The sequence below is a fragment of the Otolemur garnettii genome, unplaced genomic scaffold (assembly GCF_000181295.1).
Source record: "Otolemur garnettii isolate 467f Iridium unplaced genomic scaffold, OtoGar3 scaffold00022, whole genome shotgun sequence".
Lineage (NCBI taxonomy): Eukaryota > Metazoa > Chordata > Mammalia > Primates > Galagidae > Otolemur > Otolemur garnettii.
Genome location: NW_003852417.1, coordinates 15,834,846 through 15,841,058, shown reverse-complemented (window position 1 = coordinate 15,841,058; position 6,213 = coordinate 15,834,846).

Sequence of the window (6,213 nt, the reverse complement as noted above, 5' to 3'; positions counted from 1 at the left end):
CCCAGGAGTTGGAGGTTGCTGTGAGCTGTAATGCCACGGCACTCTACCCAGGGGGACAGCTTGAGGCGCTGTCTCAAAAAAAAAAAAAAAAAAAAACCACAAGGAGATATCACCTAACTCCAGTGAAAATAGCTTTTATCCAAGAGTCCCAAAATAACAGATGCTGGTATGGATGTGGAGAGAAAGGAACATTTATACGCTGGTAACGGGACTAAAAATTAGTACAACATCTTTGGAAATTTATAAGGAGACATCTGAAAGAACCAAAAGTAGATCTACCATTTGATCCAGCAATCCCATGACTGGAGATTCTATAAAAAAGACACTTGCATTCAAATATTTATAGTGACACAATTCACAATCGCAAAGATATGGAAACAGTCCAAGTGCCCATCAATACATGAGTGGATTAATAATACATGGCATATGTATACCATGGAGTATTATTAAGCCATAAAAATGGTGAACTCAGGGGTGCTTATAGCTCAGTTAGCAAGGTCGCCAGCCACATACACTGAGGGTGGCAGGTTTGAACCCAGCCCGGGTCTGCTAAGCAACAATGACAACTACAATTGAAAAACAGCAGGCGGTTGTGGCAGGTGCCTGTAGTCCCAGCTACTTGGGAGGCCGAGGTAAGAGAATCACTTAAGCCCAAGAGTTTGAGGTTGCTGTGAGCTGTGATACCATGGCACTCTGCCCAGGGTGACAGCTTGAGATGCCGTCTCAAAAAAATAAAAAAATGATGAACTCATACCTTTTCTAACAACCTGGATGGAATTAGAGACCATCTTCCACTTAAGTACCACAAGAATGGGCTAGGTGTGGTGGTTCACACCTGTAATCCTAGCACTCTGGGAGGCTGAGGTGGGTGGATTGCCGGAGCTCATAGGTTTGATACCAACCTGAGCCAGAGCAAGACCTCATCTCTAAAAATAACTGGGCGTTGTGGAGGGCACCTATAGTCCCAACTACTTGGTAGGCTGAAGCAAAAGAATCACTTGAGCCCAAGAGTTTGAGGTGAGCTATGACACCACAGCACTCTACCAAGTGTGACGAAGTGAGACTCTGTCTCCAAAAAAAAAAGTATCACAAGAATGGAAAAATACACTCCACATGTGCTCCTTTCTAACATGGAACTAAATAAGCAATACATATGTGTACATATGATAGTAAAATTCAATGAAAATCAAACAGGTGGAAGAGGGGGCAGCGCCTGTGGCTCAAAGGAATAGGGCACCGGTCCCATATGCCAGAGGTGGCGGGTTTAAACCCAGCCCTGCCCCCCCCAAAAAAAACTGCCAAAAAAATAAAAAAACAGGTGGAAGTGGGTAGAAGAGGGTGGGTAAATTCACACCTAATACACACTCTGGGGGATAGACACAATTATAACCATGACTCAAACTGTACAAAATTAATTCATGTAACCAAAACATTTGTACGCCTATAACATTCTGAAATAAATAAAAAGAAATTTCATAAGAAGCCATCTTATTCTCACTTAATTTAACATGAATCATGTCTCAGCATTATATCGTAGGTAAAGAAGAGCGTAGCATGCTATATATACATTTTGGGAGGGAAGACTGGAAGTGACTGACTTTCCTGATCTGCCTTTTCTATTTTCTCAGTTAAGATGACTGTCAACCCAATCAGCTGATTTTCAGTGAGGAAGTAGATCTGTGAAGTGGAAAGGGTTTTTAAGAGAAGCATGTATCTATAAATACAAAGCTGTGAACTTTATGAGTATTAAAGGTAGCTGCTAATGTCAGTGGAGGCTCCCAGAGTGTAAGATTTTCAAAAACGTCTAGTGAAAAGGACATGCATTTATTCACATTTCATGAAAAAAGGGAACAATCATCAAGATAAAATCATGACCCTGTCTTGAACTCTTAGACATGTCTGCAACCTTCCATTAGCTCAAAAACCCAGACTCTGGGGAGACAATTCGTTGCCAGATCTGTCCATCAGCAGTTTTCCCTTACTTAAAATGCTGTCTCTGAGTCTATTTCTTCAATCAGGATTTAAGAGTTTATTATGTAGGCTTGGCGCTTGTAGCTCAGTGGTTAGGGCGTCAGCCACATACACTGGGGCTGACAGGTTCGAACCCGGCCTGGGCCTGCTAAACAACGACCTACAACAAAAAAATAGCCAGGCGTTGTGGCAGGCACCTGTAGTCCCAGCTTCTTGGGAGGCTGAGGCAAGAGAATTGCTTAAGCCCAAGAGTTTGAGGTTGCTATGAGCTGTGACACCCCAGCACTCCACCCAGGGCAACATAGTGAGACTGTCTCAAAAAAAAAAAAAGTTTATTATGTAGGCGGCTTTGAGGGGGGAAGAAATAGGATGTGCACCTTTTCTTTAGAAAAGAGGCCTACAGATTAGTGGAAAAAAGACAAAGATGTAGGGTGGCACCTGTGGCTCAAAGGAGTAGGGCGCCGGCCCCATATACCGGAGGTGATGGGTTCAAACCCAGCCCTGGCCAAAAACTGCAAAACAAAAAAAGATGCAGATATACACACGTGTAACCACCTGCCAACGGAGGCCCCAAAACACTGTAGTCACACAGTAAGGATAAAAGGAAAAGCCACCAAAATGGGACCAGGGAGGGCTTCTAGGAAAGGGTGTATGAATTGGAATCCCGATGGGTGGTAGAAGAGGAGAGCACTGTAGGCTGAGGAAAGAGCCTGAGTTTACAATAGAAGGGAATACAATAAATTTAAGATTAAAGAATAGATCCGTGTGGCAGGATCATTTTGTTTACAGAGGGTAGAGGGTAATGAAGCTCAAAAGGCAAGTTGATTTTGGATCAGCTTTAGGTAAAAAGCAGTCACTAATAGATTCTGAAGCTGTTTAGAAAGATTTCTCTGATGCTTGTGTGAAGGATGCATGCAGGAGGCATGAAAGTGGTTATCATCATCATCCAAAGAAAGATAATTAAGTCCTGAGTTGGGTCAGTGACTCATATGGTAGGAAGAGGGTGGCCATGAGGCACTCCAAAGGCTAACTTCTTGTAATTTGGTGAGATGAGTGGGAGCAAGTTTTTGAAAATGACCACTATTGGAATGATGATGGAATCAGTTCAGGTAAGAGACATAGGAACATATTTGTGGGGAATAAGTTATTTGGTTTGGGACTTAAGTTTGAAGTGCTGGGAGTGTGGGATCTATGTAGTCATGTTTACCAGTTGGTAATTTAGGACTGTACCATGAGATCCTGGCAGGAAGAGTGGACTTAAGATGCAGGTGGTACTGAGTTCAAGGGAAAAGATGAAACTCTTCAAGGATAATATAGGGGCCTGTGTGAAAAATCCTCACACAAATTTAAGACACGTATACTTCAACAAACTCAAAATTAGAGCTCAACTTTATTTTCAAAGTGGAAACCACTATAAGCATCTAAGGAGCTTGAGTTCCACAGAGTAACTCTGAACTCATCAGGATTCCCCAAGTCTATGTGTCATTGTCTAATGGTGCTTTTATCTCTGGGGTCCAGCACTTCCTAACCACCTGACCACAAATCTGAGCTTCAGCTTCACCAGCTGTAAAATGCCCTGCTGCAACTGTTTATAGTTTTGCAGATCAAATGTATGTGAAAGTGCTGTACAAATAGGAATAATTATTAATACACTGCCTGGTGGAGTAGAAATAAAGAAATCTCTCTTAGCTAATGGGGTTAGGAAAGCAGCAGCTTCAGCCAAGGATCTCTGTGCTTTCCACACTGCTTATCACAGTGTTTGCGCTGTTGCAGCATCAAAAACAGAACAAATACTGTAACCATGGACTACGGTTTTTGCTTTATCTTAGAACCCTGGGCACTAAAATGGGAGGACAATTTGATGGAACACTAAGTTATTCCTTTTTACATTATAATTCTTTTCTCAAGCCAATGTCTCAGGTTTCTGTGGATACCTGTGGCCACTGCTTACTTTTGTTGGCTGTGTTAATACAAACTACCAAAGTTCTGAGATGAGTACCAATGATTAGACCAGAGCCAAACTCCACAGCATAAGGGAAGGATTCTTTGTGTTCAGATGGGTCAATAATCAGGGAATAGTGAGTGCTTTCAAGGTCTGATCCAAGAAACCTAATATCCCAGGAGCAACTGTAGAGTCCTACCATTCCTCTGGCTCACAATAAAGGGCCCTCTAATCATCCATTCTTACACCTGCCCCAGAAGGAACCTATATTTTCCAAAATTCTTTTAAGCTAAGGCAGGGTTCCATGGAGCTCCCCCTTTACCCGTTTAGATATGCAGGACCAGAATACTCCCAAACTGCAGTGGGACACCCTGCTGACCACATGCCCAAGGCAACCTCCAACTAGCTGAGGCCGTTCAAGGGTAGGCAAGCTTAGGTGGTACCTGTGGCTCAAAGGGGTAGGGTGCTGGCCCCATATGCCAGAGGTGGCGGGTTCAAACCCAGCCCTGGCCAAAAAACCCCACAAAACCAAAGGGTAGGCAAGCTTTGCTTCCAGAGGTGGGTTCCCTGGAGTTCTTGCCTCTCTTTTCAAAGTCTGTTTTTATGTTATTTCACAGAGAAAAGCATTGCCTGAGGTCACACAATGACATTAAAGTCTGTAGACTCAGAATCCATCCTAAACCATATAGTCCAGGATAAAGAATCCAGAATTCAGAATTACAAGAGTTCATTTCAACCCCCCAATTCCCCTGATAAAATGGTAGTCTTTGTGTCATAACTTTTTACAGCTGTTTTTCTCTGTACAGCAACTCTCTGAAGGGCTCCAGAGGATTAAATGAGATTATGTACCTAAAACCACTTTATTATTTTTTTTTAGAGACAGAGTCTCACTTTCTTGCCCTTGGTAGAGTGCTGTGACATTACAGCTCACAGCAACCTCCAACTCCTGGGCTTAAGGTGATTCTCTTGCCTCAGCCTCCCGAGTAGCTGGGACTACAGGCGCCTGCCACAATGTGCGGCTCTTTGTTGAAGTTTGGCCGGGGCTGGGTTTGAATCCACCACCCTTGGTATATGAGCCCAGCGCCCTACTCACTGAGCCACAGGTGCCACCCCTAAAAGCACTTTAGACATTGTTATAGTACAATTTATTTTCTTTCTTTCTTTCTTTTTTTTTTTTTTTTGAGTCAACTCTGTTGCCCTGGGTAGAGTGCCATGGCATCATAGTTCAAAGCAACCTTAAACTTCTGGTCTCAAGCAATCCTCTTGCCTCAGCCTCCCAAGTACCTGGAACTACAGATGTCAGCCACCACACCCAGCTAGTTTTTCTATTTTTAGAAAGTGGGGTCTCACTCTTACTCAGGCTGGTCTCCAACTCCTGAGCTTGAGTGATCCACCCGCTTGGGCCTCCCACAGTGCTTGACTGTTTTTATTATTGCCACCAGCTACAGAGGCCTGTAATTCTGTCTGGATAGAGAGAGACCTTAGCTATCAGCTGGAACAATTTCCAAATGAGGATCCCAATGTCTAGCGTGTGTGCCTCCTGGAACCAAAGGCTGATTAAATTATTTTCCAGCCACCAGCTGACATAATTCTAATAATGTGTTTATGAGAGCTTTGGAACACTGGTTAACAATTTAAACAATCAGCTCTCTGGGGCTCCTTTCTGTCTCCAGGCCTGCCCATGAGCTGCTCCTCAGAATTCCTCTCATTCTGCTCTTCACTGAGCTACTTATTGCCCCCGCCCCCCCAGCTCACTTCAGATGCTGTCTCTCTCAAGCTGAGCCTGCCTTGCCCCTCTAAACCGTATCTGTCTCACAAAGCAGTTTTAAGTTCTTTTGTCCATTTCTGCCTCATTATTTCATATCCCTAGTGCCCTGGATAAAGACAATAAAATGTGTTGAATGAGGCCAGAGCTTTTTGGGTTTTTTTGATCTTAAGAGTCCTGGGGGGCCAGGCACAATGACTCACACCTGCAATCCTGGCACTCTGGGAGGCCGAGATGGGGGAAGGAGAGGGGTGGGGAGGGGGGGCATGTTCACTTGAGCTCAGGAGTTCAAGCAAGAGTGAGACCCCCATCTCTATTAAAAACTGAAAAATTAAATTAGCTGGGCATGGTGGTGTGCACCTGTATACCCAGTTATATGAGGCTTAGGCAAGAGGATCCCTTGACGCCAGGAGTTTGAGGCTGCAACAAGCTATGATGATACCACTGCACTATAGCCAGCACAACAGAGGAGACTCTGTCTCAAAATGGAAAAAAAAAAGTTATGGGCTCAGTACTTGTAGCTCAGTGGCTAGGG